We start from the raw sequence: 15,539 nt of genomic DNA, 5'->3' as shown, positions 1-15,539 counted from the left end.
TATTCAAGAAAAGCTCTTTACCTCCCCCTCAACTGCTTGTTGGTTCCAGGAAGAGAGCTATTTACAGAGATTCCTCTCTACCCAAGAAACTTACCCACGTAATAGGGCAACTTTGTTTTTCAAACACCTCCTCTCACCTTCCTGCTAATGATCTTTCTCCCCTTTGTATCCTCAGACCCCTATCCTGCTCCTGAGCTCATATAAACCTCATGTTGTTTGACTATCTTTGGGATTTGCATGTCTGTTGATTCCATACTTATGAAATTAAATTTGATTTATTCCTGTCAATCTTTCTCATGTCAGTTTGATTCTTGGTCCAGTTAGAAGGACCTGGAAGAGCAGAAGAAATTTTTCCTCCCTGACACAACCTTTCCAATTTACTCATGATATACTCAGCTGGGCTAAAAATGTAGCTTTCTTATTTCTCTAAGTCTGCCCTGATCTACCTTACAAGCTCCCATATTCTGGGTGGAAGCTGGGAGGAGGGACAAGATCAAGTCTAATTTATTAACCTGAATTCAAGCCTATAAAATGTCTTTGTAGGTAAACAGTCTCTACTTGGATGACTCTGTGAAGAACTCAGCCAGTCAGATTTCTACCCTCCCTCTACTCCTCTCCAAGAAGACATCCAGGTGTGTGAGGGAGGGATGTGGCTTTTATGACCTCAAAGTGGCAAAGGGCATATGTTAATCCTCCCAAAGAAAAGCAGAATCCAGACCACCCCACTTCTTTTTTTTTTTTTTTTTTTAAAGAATTTATTTATTTATTTGACAGAGAGAGACACAGTGAGAGAGGGAACACAAGCAGGAGGAATGGGAGAGGGAGAAGCAGGCTTCCCGCGGAGCAGAGAGCCCGATGTGGGGCTCGATCCCAGGACGCTGGGATCATGACCTGAGCCGAAGGCAGACGCTTAACGACTGAGCCACCCAGGCGCCCCCAGACCGCCCCACTTCTGTCTTCTGCTTTCCCAGCAGCCTAGCTAACCTACTTCCTTCCCCAGTACTTCAGCCTGGAAGGAAGAGATCAGGACAACTGTGTCTTGTGACCTTCCTCCCAAACACCACTCCCCCGTTTCCCTGTAACTGATCCAGAATTGCTTTTCCCCTCATTCTTTACAGCCTGGAGGAGTCTCCCTTCTATTCTACACACAGGCCCTATGTATTAAAAAGGAAGCTTTGTCATTTAGAAATCCCTTTCTCCAAAAAGCCTGGGTTTTATGTACATTGTCTTACTAAAAAGTTAGGTGAAGAAAATCAGCTTTGAAATCGGCCTCTCTCTTATGAGCAGCACCTGTCTGTCCTTCCTTTCTTGGGACAGTAAGCTTGATGACTCTGTCAGAAGGCTAATAGGACATGGGATTTAAAGGGGGGGGGAATCAAAATGCATTGATTTAATTCCTATAAAATATGTTCCCCAGAGAAGTGAAATTGGATGAACTAAAGAAAAGAGATTCATTTTCTTGGGTGCTTGTGAGCTCCATCTCTTTTTCTTCATAGAGACAAAGTATAACTTTCAAAAACATGACCCTAATGAAAATATAGAATGAATACATGTCACAGGTTTTATGCATTAATGAGGGAAGCAGGAGAATGGTAAATAAGGTACAAAGGAGAATTTGAAAGACAGATTTATAGGTTCATAAAGGAAAAGGATGCTGAAATAAGTTTGCTAAATTAGAAGCAAAATAGGACAATAAATCCAGAACCTCTGCACAGAAATCTTTGGCATCTCTCCTGGACAAAAACCTACAAGTTAACATGTCTGAGCTTTAACCAAGCAACAGTGCATTCCTCTGAAGAACTAAATATTCCTTTGGTGGGCCTGTTAGATAAAGGTCTTGAAATAAAGCTTTAGTCCAAGGTTCAAAGGACAAGCAGTCATCCTTTTGCTTTGGTTCCAAGTGTTAAGTAACTTTTCTTAACATAATCAAATGTTGCATACATCCCACCCACCTTAAGGTAACCTTTGTAACCTTAAGGGTTACAAACCCAGTATGGTGGGAGTTGATGAAATAAAGGGCCGTGAATGGATTTATAAAGAGCCTATAGAAATAAAAGATGTGGTTTAAAGCAAGGCCAGTTTTCTACCTTAGAGATACAAGTGAATAGGTATCTTTAAAAACCTAAAATTGTGATGTTGCTCCAAACCTGCAGATTTTAGAGATATCTTTTTACTCACAGATTACCCTTTCCTGAGAATCATAATCTAGATATATTTAATTAAGCATAAATGATTCCATTACCAAAGCAGATTAATCTGGTAAATGAAACCATAAGGGCATGTGATTATTTTTCAATCATAGGTTACATAGGTTACTACAGCCCATGTAGTGTATGCTAGCCTATTCGTTTACTGAAGTGACAAACATTATTTCATCAATCAGGCATATTCAGAGTTGGCTTAAGTTTAAGGAATTTAGCATAGTTCACATATAAACCACTCTCCAACTGATAGTAGTTTCCAAAACAGATCTGATTTTTAAAAATTTCGTAACAGCTCATTTGTAATACCATCCTCCCTATTCAGATGGTTATTGAAGTATCCTCTTGGTTGGAGAGCAATGAAAGGAAATGAATATTATAAAAGAACAAAGCCTACTCTGAGTAGCAGTTTCCCCATGGAATTTCATTTTCTGAGTAGAGCCCAAGATCATCTGATTAAAAAGCTCAAATTTTCTAAAACTTTCTCTTGATGTCTGCGGTGTGTGTAACATGAGCACGTTTCCATATTAAGGTTATTCAGCTGTGGAAAACACAAGAACTCACACAAAGCTTTCCCTTTAAAAGTTGGAGATATCTAAGACGGCACGTTGGTGTAGCAATGAGAAATCTTTAAATGTTGGTCACCAACTGTTTGGCAGTGGGTTTTGTTTGTTTTGTTTTGTTTTGTTTTTCTTTTTGTCCTGCAAGAAAGCAAAGACAAACATTTTGGAAAGCACTGTAACTTAAAGGCATGACCAAAGCTAAGAAATTTAAGTAAGCGTGTCACAGAAACACAGGAACATAGATTTTGTTGGCTAATCCAAACAGATAATTAATCATGTTCCTGACAGTGTGGAATGCAGATTTGCCTGCTTTTTGCAGAAACTTTAGCAGGCAGGCCAAGAGCTTTCTTGGAATCTGGAGTGGCTTGAGGAGCTATAAGACAGTGATTTCAAGATCTACAGATTTCTTGGACCAGTAAAATTTCAAAATAATGTTGCAGACCAACACGGTGTTAACTTATTTTGGCAAATAATAATATTGGGGGGAAAATCTTAATATTTGTAATTGACATCCAGTTATGAACTGGTCTCAAAAAACCCGTTTTGGGGTTGGGTTTGGGTGTTTTGTTTTGTTTTGAGGGCAGTTCATAATTGGATTCACCAGTAGATATGGGGTCAAGATATCTTTAGGGTAACTTAGCTTCTTTCTCAAACCTTTCATTAGTGACTAACAAGCACATTGAAGTACCTGCCATCCATGGCTGATCAAAATGAATGCTACTCCTGAGAAGGGGGAGTGTGACAGGATTAGACTTTGGCTCTAGATAAGGTCTTGGTTCTTGAGAGTTCTTCTTAGAGATCATCTTGTCTTAAGGAGGATTTTTTTCAAATGGTGAGGAGATAGGGGATTTAAACATTGACCGGATTCTGACTGGGGCATTTATTCAGCTTTCTTCTGACCTACATGACCTTTAAACAAAAATCAAGTCAAATTCCTTGAATGTCTATTACTAAGAGTATTGTGCTAAGCTCTGGGGCAAAATTTCTCAAACTTAAAGTCTTAATAAATAGAGCCTCAGAACTTATGAAAAGGGCAGACTTCTGTGTTTCAGGACCGAATGATGTCTGAGATGGCAGCCCTGGAATCCCAATTTTTAACACGTATAATGTGATTTTGATGCACATGGTCCATGGACCCCATCTTGAGAAACATTGTTCTAGGAACTCTAAGGAAGTCAGTAACGGCACACTAGCTAATTCAGATCACCCCTCCTGCTGAACATAATTTACTAAAAATTTAGAAGCATCAAAACGCTAACAAAATATTGACAAATTCCAAGGGTGAGACCCAGAAGAGAATGGAAATCCAGAGGAGTGAGCCTGGTCATTTTTGGACATGTTCACCTTACAGTCATTAGCTGATCCTAAAGAGACAATTGAGAGGGTTAGCTGTCTTTTTAGCATCCTTGTGGGATTAGGGGGACAAAAGTCAGATCAGGACCTGACAAGGGTGGAGACCTGGTAAACCATTCCCCATTCCACATGCACACACTCCCCCCAGGAGTAAGGGTGAACTGGAAGAGGCTTGCTTGAAAAAAATCTCAAATCTTGAACTTGAACTAAAGTGATCCTGGAAAAAGCAAATGACTATTCTGTCTAGGAGAAAACCTATGAAATTCAATGATAAAAATTATCAATCCAAAAGGAGGCAAGGAAGGAAAGAAAACAGAACACAGGACAGAAGAAGAGTCGTGCATAAGAAGATGGTAGATTTGAATACAATTATACCAGCAATTACATTGAATATAAGTGGAAGGAATTTTCCAGTGAAAAAACAAAGATTGTGAGATGGAAAACAAACAAACAAAATCCAACTATGTGTTGTTTAAAGAGCTACATTTAAAACATAAGAATAAAGAAAGATAGAAAGTAATGACAAACATTTTCCCCACAATTACTAATGAAAAGATATAGCTATATTAATATCACACAAAATAGACTTCAAAGCAAAAGGCATTATTAGAAATAAAGCAAGTCATTTCTTTTTTTTAACATATTTATTTATTTATTTATTTAAGATTTTATTTATTTGAGAGAGAGACAGACATAGTGAGATTGAGCAAGAGCAAAGAGGAGAGGGAGAAACAAGCTCCCCGCTGAGCAGGGAGCCCGATGCAGGGCTCAATCCCAGGACCCTGGGATCATGAGCCAAGTCGAAGGCAGACGCTTAAGCGACTGAGCCACCCAGGCACCCCAAAGCAAGTCATTTCTTTTTTTTTTCTTAAGAAAAGATTCAATTTACCAGAAAGATAGAACAATTTTAAATTTCTATGTAGATAATAACATGACTTTAAAATACATTAAATAAAAATTGATAATACAAAAAGGAGAAGGCAGTTCTCAGTTATAGTGGGAGATTTTAATACAACTTTCTTATTAACAAGTAAACCAACAGACAAAAAGACCAGGATACTCTCCACAACCTACTTCAGGTATGACCATGGAGAATAATGAACAAGGACAAAGCTAAAGTCCAGAGAGGACCAGGTCTAGGGCATTCCTCCCAGAATGCATAACCAAGGTCTGACACAAGGATTCCTTTACCCCAAGACAGGGAATCTGCATTTCTTGTTCAACACAGTATATCATTTCTATGCACCTGTGACTGCTAAATGCTTTCCATTCTTCCCCTTCCAAAATGGGAATTCTCACTGTAGGTAACCTGTTCCCACTCCACATTATATACTGAAAGCTGAGTAATGGTGGAGGAATTACATTCTGTTATTATATATACTGCTGGAGCTAGACCTGATGGAGAGGAGTACACACTACCCAGAGATGCTAGACTTTATTTTATATTCAGTGAATGGATTATACTTTGGGCTGTCTCTTGAGGGGAGATAGGAATGCATTCTATGTGTGTAAATAAGGGTATGCATGAATATTTAGATGGCCAGGGCTTTGGAAATGTCAGTTTGCTAATTGTTCCCTGTGTCCATTTTCCCTTTCTACATTTTAGTAACAGAGCCCCTCTGAGTGTGAGCTCATCACATGGTTGCCCAGCAAGATACTACATTTTCCAGTCTCCCTTGAAGGTATGTGTGGTCACATGACTGAGTTTGGACCAATGGGATATGAGCAGAAGTGATGTGTATTTATCTTTAATAAAGATGAAGCTTTCTTGGAGTGCCTGGCTCATTCCTTTGGTAGAGCACTCTCGGGGTTGTGAGTTCGAGCCTCACATTAGGTGTAGAGATTACTTAAAAAATTAAAAAATTAAAAAAAAAAACTTCAAAAAAGATGAAGCTTCTTGCCTGGATTCGCACCACCACCACCCCCTGCTGCCCCAGTTGGGAAATAACAATGATTGGAACAATTCCTCGAGTCCTAAGAGGGATGCTGAGAATGGCAGAACTGAGAACGGCTATCAGCCTAGGTTCCTATGTACCTTAATGCAACAGAGCTGCCCTGCAGGCCCTGAACTGTTATATAAGAAAGAAAGAAGTTCATGACATGTATCAGCTATTGTGCTTTGGGGTTCCTTCGCTACAGCGGTTTTGCTTGTATCCTAACTAACACAGAGACGTGTTTCGGAGTAACAAAGGTCAGTGGGAAAGGTGAGAAACAAGTAAACCAACAGACAAAAGACCAGGATACTCTCCACAACCTACTTCAGGTATGACCATGGAGAATAGTCCATGGTCATACCTGAAGTCCAATATGACCATGGAAAGGGTCACCTTTCCCACCGACCTTTGTTACTCCGAAACACGTCTCTGTGTTAGTTAGGATACAAGCAAAGTTGGGATCCTTAATAGCAAGCTCAGGAGTCAGGATTTGAGGGGTTTGGGGAGGTGAAACACTGCAGAGGGACCGGGCAGGTGGTGCTATTGCTGGGGGGTGGGGAGGGAAGCTAATTAAATGGCTTTAGCTACCTCATGTGGTTTTTATAATTCTTTATCTCCAGGAAAAAAATAATTCTGTATCTCCAGGCATATCTTTCTCCAGAATTCCATGCTCTTATTTCCAAGGGCTGGCCAGAATTTCTCTCTGGAGGTCTAATAGGCTCCTCAAACTCAACATTTCAAAGCCTAGCTTTCTTCCCCAGAGAGCCTTTTCTTCTTGTATTCCCTATTCTGGTTAATCATTGCTCCCTTCCATACCACTCTTCACTTAGTTGTCCTCACTAGAAGCTAGGGTAACCCTAGATTCCTCCATCATCATACCCAGTTTCTCATAGAGAAAGTTTACTTCCGTTCTTTTTACTCATTTGACTATTCTCATTGCCAATGCCTTGATTTGGGTCTCCATTATCTCTTACCTCAAATGTTGCAGTATCCTCCTTTCTAACTGATCCTTTCTAACTGATCTTTCTGATTTCAGTTCCCCCCATGCTTCACATTGCTCTCAGGGCTGTTTACCCAAAACACAAACTTGACCGTGTCACTTCACCTGTTTGTACACTTTCTCCCATTTCCTATAAGCCAAGGAGCCCAGGCTTATAGGAAATGTACTGTACAGATGAGTACAGATCTGGTCCCCTTTGAACCCCTATCAAGCCCCTCAGTGCACTGTAGGCCCTGAGCACATTGGGCCTTGGCAGTGTTCTCTGCCTGGAAAGTTCTTGTCCTGTCCTTACTTAATGGACTCATACTCAGCCTTCAAAACTCAGCTTAAATATGGCTCATTGGAAAATTTTTCCAGGACCCTCTGGCTTAGTTGCTTAGTTATTCCCATCTCAGTAACTGATAAGTGAATGAATTAATTAAGGATAGAATACTAAGAACTGAATCCCAAAGAACACACCTAGCAGAAAAGCAGACAATTTTAGAAGTATAGAATTTTACAACTGGAAAGGGAACTTATAGATTTTTTTTTTAAGATTTTATTTATTTATTTGAGAGAGACAGAGAGTGAGAGAGAGAGAGCACGAGCCAGAGGAGGAGGGGCAGCGGAAGAGGGAGAAGCAAACTGCCCATGGAGCAGGGAGCCCTATGTGCTAGGGCTTGATCCTGTGACCCTGAGATCATGACCTGAGCCAAAGGGAGATGCTTAACCAACTAAGCCACCCAGTTGCCTCAGGAACTTATAGATTTTAAAGATTATCTAAATGTGTTTATAGATAGGGTTCAGAAAAATTACATGACTTTCCCAGGATCAGAGAGCAGAACTAAAAGTAAGACATGGGTTTTCTGGTTCCATTTCTGGTGCTATTTTCCCACATTTTGCTGTGAAAGTGTTAGAGAATAATTGAATAGAAGGGTTTGTGTGGAAGATTGAGTTCAAAGGTTTGGACGTTTTGGCTTGTGGACTAGGTTGTATTTGAAGTCAGATATGGAATGATCAAAATGTCAGTGTAACCTTGTCACAGAGATAATTATCTAAATTATGGGCCGTTTTCCCAGAGAAACAGATAGAGATCCTGTGTACATACCAATGTGGACATAAAAAACCAGTGTCCAGTTCAAGGGCTCTAAATATTTTTTTTGACCCAGGGGCCCTTTCAGTCTGGCTTCTCAGAATAATGTCTGTTTTTTGTTTTTATTTTTTTAAAGATTTTATTTTTAAGTAATCTCTGCACCCAATGTGGAGCTCGAAATTACAACCCTGAGATCAAGAGTTGCATGTTCCACTGACTGAGCCAACCAGGTGCCCCAGAACAATGTTTTTGAATGCATAAAACATCATACATAGGAAAACAAAGGAAACCAATTACACTGAAAATATGGTTACTAAAGTATAAAAATGTATAAATGTGTGATATAGGTAGTTCTTAATTTAATCTACTAAATACAAGATCTAACAGCAGTCTAATAACTGCCATGTAACAATGAGCATGAACGGTATTTTAAGATATCTGCAACAACAGTAATGTGATGTGAAAGTATTTGTGATTTCTATTAGTGACAAGCCACAGATCCTGCTAACAGGATTGTGGTTGGATACTTATATTTGCAGTTGAAGGAAACACTTTTGTTAGGGATCACTGAAAATGAAGAGCAGATGTTTTTCTCTCACAGTCACTGATCTGCTAAACCTCAGGTTGAGAACCCCTGGGTTAGTCCCATCTCTTCATTTTAAAGGTGAGGAATCTTTTATCTGAAATATGTACAATGAGTTCAAATAAAATTAATTCAAAGGAAACCATGGGTCATGATCTCAGGGTCCTGGGATGGAGCCTCACGTTGTGTCGGGCTCCCTGCTCAGCAGGGAGTCTGCTTCTCCCTCTCCCTTTGCTTGTGTTCTCTCTCTCTCAAATAAATAAATAAAATCTAAAAAAAAAAAAAATTAATTGGGGCACCTGGGTGGCTCAGTCGGTTAAGCGTCTGTCTTTGGCTCGGGTCATGCTCCCCGGGTCCTGGGATTGAGTCCTGTATAGGGCTCCCTGCTCAGCGGGAAGCCTGCTTCTCCCTCTCCCTCTGCCTGCCGCTCCCCCTGCTTGTGCTCTCTCTCTCTCTCTGTCAAATAAATAAATAAATCTTTAAAAAAAATTTAAAAAAAAAGAAAGCCATTGGTAGAGTCTATGCAGTTGGCCTCTATCAACTCAGCATACCTCCTTTAAGGAACTTGGGTTAAAACAAACACTTGGAAAAGGGAAGTTGCCCTTAAACCATTTCAGCTTTTTTAAAAATTGAAGTATATTAACATATAATGTTGCATTACTTTCATGTGTACAACATAATGACTCAACAATTCTATACATGGCTCAGTGCTCGTCACAGTAAGTGTGGTCACCATCTGTCACCAAATAACATTATTACAATACTATTGACTATATTCCCCATGCTGTACTTTAAATTTCCATGACTTATTTATTTTATAACTGGAAGTTTGTACCTCTTAATCCCCTTTATCTATTTCACCATTCCCTCTCCCCCTCTCCCCTCTGGCAACCACCAGTTTGTTCTCTGTATTTAAGCGTCTGTTTTTTGTTTGTTTGTTTCGTTCTTTCTTTTTTTAAAGATTTTATTTATTTATTTGAGAGAGAGAGATAGCACAAGCGGGGAGAGAGGCAGAAGGAGAGGGAGAAGCAGGCTCAGCTGGGCAAGGAGCCCAATGCAGGGCTCAATCCCAGGACCCTGGGATCATGACCTGAGCCGAAGGCAGACGCTTAACCAACTGAGCCACCCAGGTGCCCCATGTTTGTTTGTTTCTTTCTTTGTTCACTGGTTTTGTTTTTAGATTCCACATGTAAGCTAAATCATACGGTATTTGTCTTTCTCTGTCTGACTTACTTCATTTACCGTAATAACCTTGAGGTCCATCCATGTTGCCACAAAAACCATTTCTGCTTCCTGTTCCCTGTTTCTGGTCCCTAAGGCCTGCTTGGCACAAAGGACCCTGGGGAGGGGAGATAAAAGAACTAAACTCAACTTAGTATCTCAATGAATTATGCTGCCACCATACTAAGATCAATAAGAAAGATGACACAATTAATTATTTAATTTTTTAATAAATGCCAACAATTGGATAAGTGATATACACAAATATCAAATCATTATGTTGTACACCTACAACTAATATTATGTCATATGTCAATTATGTCTCAATATAAAAAAAGAAATAATGTGACTATAGGTTTGGGATGTAAATTCCCCTGAACTGTATTTTGTTTTAATTAGATTCCATTCTGGGTTACTTTGTGCTCCTATTCTGGTTATTTTTAATTTGACTTTTTAAAAATACATTTTCAGGGCACCTGGGTGGCTCAGTTGGTTAAGTGTCTGCCTTTGGCTCTGGTCATGATCTTGGGGTCCTGGGATAGAACCATGCTTCGGCCTCCCTGCTCAGCGGGGAGTCTGCTTCTTCTTCTGCCCCTCCCCCACTTGTTCTCTCTCTCTCTCTCTCTCTCTCTCTCTCTTTCGGGCATGCGCGCGTGCACGCACGTATGAGCGCTCTCTCTCTCTCAAATAAATAAAATATTTAAAAATAAATAAAATAAAAATACACTTTGTAAGGTATGGAGTAAGGCTGTAAAACATTTTTAAACCAAATAATTGACTAAATGTGGCAGAACAACTTATTGAATTCATGTCTCTACCATTGATTTATGATATCTCCTTTATCATGTATTAGATTATTAAATATACTAGTATCTACTTCTTGAGTACATAATTCTTTTATTCTTGTGCCACTCCACTCTTGTGCTATACATAGACCCATCTAATTACGTCTCTGAAATTTTGGACATTTGAACAATAATAATAACAATAAAATAATAATAATATTTAAAAAGAAGTGTTCAAAAATGCCCTGTTAAAGAACAGAATGCCTAACCTTAAACTGAACTGTTGTCATCCAGAGATCCTGAGCAGCTGTATCTTTCAAACCTTTTTGAGTACCACCAACAGTAAGAAATATATTTTTATTTTTTTAAAGATTTTATTTATTTATTTGACAGAGAGAGACACAGCATGAGAGGGAACACAGCAGAGGGGAGTGGGAGAGGGAAAGCAGGCCTCCCGCGGAGCAGGGAGCCAGACACGGGGCTGGATCCCAGAACCCTGATCATGACGGGAGCTGAAGGCAGATGCTTAACGACTGAGCCACCCAGGCGCTCCAGTAAGAAATATATTTTTGCCTTGGAACTTATCACACACATATTTATTTACTTGTGGTTTTTCTGTTCAGTCATTTTAATGTGGATTCATATATTCTTACATTATTCAATAAAATATAACCCTTAATGTTATTTATGTTTATGCTCAAATTGTTCCAGGGTTTTTCAGCCTGGCTTCTGTGACCTTTTACCATGTCCCCACCATTTCTTGAGCACTCCCTTCCTTTTTAGCGCAAGATGATCCAGGCTTATCCTGTCCTGAAGTCAGCCATTTCTCCAAGGATCCCTGGTTCCTTTTAGTGGAGAATGTTATTTAGAAACCAAGATCTGAGTCCTGGGTATACTTATCATTACTGTGGTTTCATTACTTCTAGACCCTCTCAGCAGACAGAGCTGGGAAATAGACGTATAGATGTATATATACATATGTGTGTATATATACACGCACACACATGTGTATTGAATACACACGTAACACTCACACATATCTGTACCATTTCTATATCTAGCTGTCTCTACATATTAAAACCTATACCTTGGTTCCAATCCAACACAGCAGTGTTCAATCTATTCCTCCTCCTTTCCATAATTGTAACTACCTTCTCCAGCAATGAAAATCTGGATCCCACCACTCACAATATATTGACTTACTCGATTAACCCTAGAATGCGTAGAAAGTAGTTTCAGAATTGTGATCTCATGCCTATGCTAAAAAAGCTTTCTTAATTTAGCTTGAGAGCATGTAGTCCAAATTCTGGATATCAAAATTACTTGGACTAATGCCCCCTTCCCTGATGTGACTATGTTATGCATTTGAAAAATGCTTCTGTTCATTTGTTTGTATTCAACTTGAAGATCCCCTAAATTGTTATTTTAAGCCACTAAATTCTGAAGTAGTTTATGTCGCAACAATGGATAACCAGACACCGTGGCATCACACCATGAGGCACGTGATGTCAGTTTGTCCTGTTATCAGTGTTGAAAAGTTGGATCATTTGGTTAAGGTCTCATCTCCCAGATCACTCCATTATAATTAATAAGTTATCAGTGGGGTGTCTCATCTTGCTCCATGAACATAAGACCACCATAACTATGATCAAGGGACCCTACTTCAGAGTTACATTTTTCTCTGTGGAAATAGCTGCCTTGATGCCACAGGAATACAGAGAGAAAGCGAGCACCTATTGGCTGATTACCCAGCAGGTGGACTCCACAGCTTGCAGAGAAGGTGGAAGTCCAGCTGTGATGAAAACACTTGATTCTATTTGTAGTTCAACAGAGTCTGTGCTTGAAACAGAATGCTACAAACTCTGTGTAGGTTTGCCAACTTGTGATTCTGATCCCAAATCACAAGATCTGGAGAAAGAAAAGCAGCAAAGAGCTGTCCTTTTATTTTAGGCTTTTCATAAGGAGTTCGGATCGGATGCCCACTGAGAAAGAAGTCTATTAAGGACACTGCTTCTCACTTTCAGAGTGATGCAGTTGTTTCCTAGATAGGATGAAGGTCCCACTTTATAAAGCTAGTCTGGTCTATGTTGCCTTCTTGGTTATGTCTTTTGATTTCTGCTTTTAAGTATATTGTCTGATCATGGTACTTTTATATTCCAAACTTACAAATGTCCATGGCTTTATCCCTGGCGCCTAGGCTGGCACACAGTAGGGGCTGTGTGCATGCATGCATGAATGAATACGTGGGGATTCTCATTCGTCCACTCATTCCTCACAGATTATAGCCTGCCCACTCTCCTGTTATATGCCAGGAATTATCCTAGGCATTGAACCACAGAGGTTAATAAAACAGAGCCCCTGCTTCAAGGGCTCACAGACTAGAGGGCAAGAGAGGAACATCAACAGTGAATTATAAAATTTGGGAGGGGGCAGGCACTGAAAGAAATATGCACTGAGTTTGTTGTTGTATTTATAAGGCATTGTCAGTCAATGTATTCATAATTTAGGCACATTGAAGTATTGTTCACAGGGAAGTGCAAAAAACCCACAGCGTCTCAGTAAGCAGTGCAAAGAACATATCGCAGTTATAGAAATGAGTGGAAGACCGCACAGTCTTGTATACATATTTATCAAAGTCATCACCATCATCATCATTTTTTTAAAAGTATCAGTTGAATTAGCTGACAAGTACCTGGGATAACCAGAGTTGCTCAACTGTTTCAGAATATTGCCCTGAGTTTTATAGCAACAGAGAAGAGGGCGGTAAGAAAAGCCCTCCTGCACTTAACCTGCGGTAAAATTATAAAATACTTTCATGAGATTTTTCTTAGTATAAATTATACTTTTAAAAATGAAGATGGGGGCGCCTGGGTGGCTCAGTCGTTGAGCGTCTGCCTTCCGCTCAGGTCATGGTCCCAGGGTCCTGGGATCGAGCCCCGCATCGGGCTCCCTGCTCTGCAGGAGGCCTGCTTCTCCCTCTCCCACTCCCCTGCTTGTGTCCCCTCTCTCGCTGTGTCTCTCTCTGTCAAATGGATAAATAAAATCTTTAAAAATAAATTAAAAAATAAATAAAAATGAAGATAGTTGGGGGGAAAAATGAAGACAATCAGGGTGCCTGGCTGACTCAGTCCGTAGAGCACGCAACTCTTGATCTCGGGGTCATGAGTTCAGGACCCACATTGGGCCCAGAGTTTACTTAAAAAAAAAAATTAAAGGGTACCTGGGTGGCTCAGTTGTTTAGCGTCTGCCTTCAACTCAGGCCATTATCCCAGGGTCCTGGGATTGAGTCTTGCATTGGGCTCCCTGCTCCAGGGGAGCCTGCTTCTCCCTCTGTCTCCTTCTCTCTCTCTCATGAATAAATAAAATCTTAAAAAAATTTTTTTTTAAAGTTTTAAAAAAATTAAAAATGAAAAGTCAGAAAAGGGAAAATATTTAAAAATTATGCATAAGTGACCCATAGGTAATAATAAACATCTTTATTTCTTTATTTTTCTAGAACATATATACTTTAAAATAAACAAAAATAGAATTAATCTGTATATTCTCTTTTGTGACCTGCTCTTTCTCACTTAACAATACTCTGTGAATATTTTTCCACATCCACAAATATTCTCCTGTGATCGCAAAGTTAAGGGCAGTACTATATGGAAAGAGAGAATGTTGGAATATAATTGCTGACTAAGCTACAGAGTTAGATGCAAATGCAACTATTAGTGTTGTCATTTTTACCAGGCAGAAATCATTTGCAGTTCTACCAGACAGAAGAAATCATGCACAATCTTATCAATCTTTTCTTTTTTTTTAAAGATTTTATTTATTTATTTGAGAGAGAGAGAGAAACAGAGAGAGCACAAGCAGGGGGAGCAGCAGAGGGAGAGGGAGAAGCACGGTCCCCGCTGAGCAGGAAGCCCAACTCAGGGCTCGATCCCAGGACCCTGGGATTATGACCTGAGCCGAAGGCAGACGCTTAACTGACTGAGCCACCCAGGCGCCCTATCTTATCAATCTTTTCTACAAGTTAACATGTATATATGTAACTTCAGGGAGTCTGGGCCTCAATCAATAGTAATCATTAAGTTAAAGTTACATTTCTCTAGATGTACACTATCCAGTATGGTAGCCACTGGCCACATGTGGCTACTGAGCACTTGAAAGGCTAGTGTGACTGAGAATCTGAAGTTTTTTGGTTTTGTTTTTTGGGTTTTTTTTATATCATGCATGTGCCTCTCACCATAAATGATTTATTTATTTTTATTCAAATATAATTAACATACAGTGTTTTATTAATTATAGGTGTACAATATGATTTGACAATTCTATACATTTCTCAGTGCTCATCATGGTAAGTGTACTCGTAATCCCCTTTATCTATTTCATCCATCCCCCCACCCACCTCTCCTCTGGCAACCACCAGTTTCTTCTCTGTAGTTAACAGTCTGGGGTTTTGTTTGTTGGTTGGTTTGGTTTTGGTTTTGGTTTCTCTCTTTTTTTCTTTGTTCATTTGTTTTGTTTCTTAAATTCCACATATGAGTGAAATTACATGTTGTCTTTCTCTGACTGACTTACTTCACTTAGAATTATACCCTCTAGATCCATGGTGTTACACATGGCAAGATTTCATTCTTTTTTTTTTTTCAAGATTTTATTTATGCATTTGACAGAGAGAGAGAGAGCACAAGCAGGGGGAGAGGCAGGCAGAGGGAGAGGGAGAAGCAGACTCCCCACTGAGCAGGGAGCCTGATGTGGGGCTCGACCCCAGGACCCTGGGATCATGACCTGAGCCAAAGGCAGATGCTTAACCAACTGAGCCACCCAGGTGCCCCTTCT

The 15,539-nt window shown here is 39.8% G+C and overlaps 1 long non-coding RNA gene across 1 annotated transcript; it reads left to right on the top strand.

Moving 5' to 3' along the window:
• Positions 1 to 297: 297 nt before the first annotated feature.
• Positions 298 to 15,057, top strand: LOC144380475 (uncharacterized). The gene is made up of 3 exons (XR_013444638.1): positions 298 to 632; positions 5,724 to 5,799; positions 15,006 to 15,057. It is a non-coding gene; the product is annotated as an uncharacterized LOC144380475 (long non-coding RNA).
• The last annotated feature ends 482 nt before the right edge of the window (positions 15,058 to 15,539 follow it).

Source organism: Halichoerus grypus, chromosome X (assembly GCF_964656455.1).
Source record: "Halichoerus grypus chromosome X, mHalGry1.hap1.1, whole genome shotgun sequence".
Taxonomy (NCBI): Eukaryota; Metazoa; Chordata; class Mammalia; order Carnivora; family Phocidae; genus Halichoerus; species Halichoerus grypus.
The sequence above is the reverse complement of the archived record's forward strand: the minus strand, read 5'-3'. Positions and strand labels throughout refer to the sequence as shown.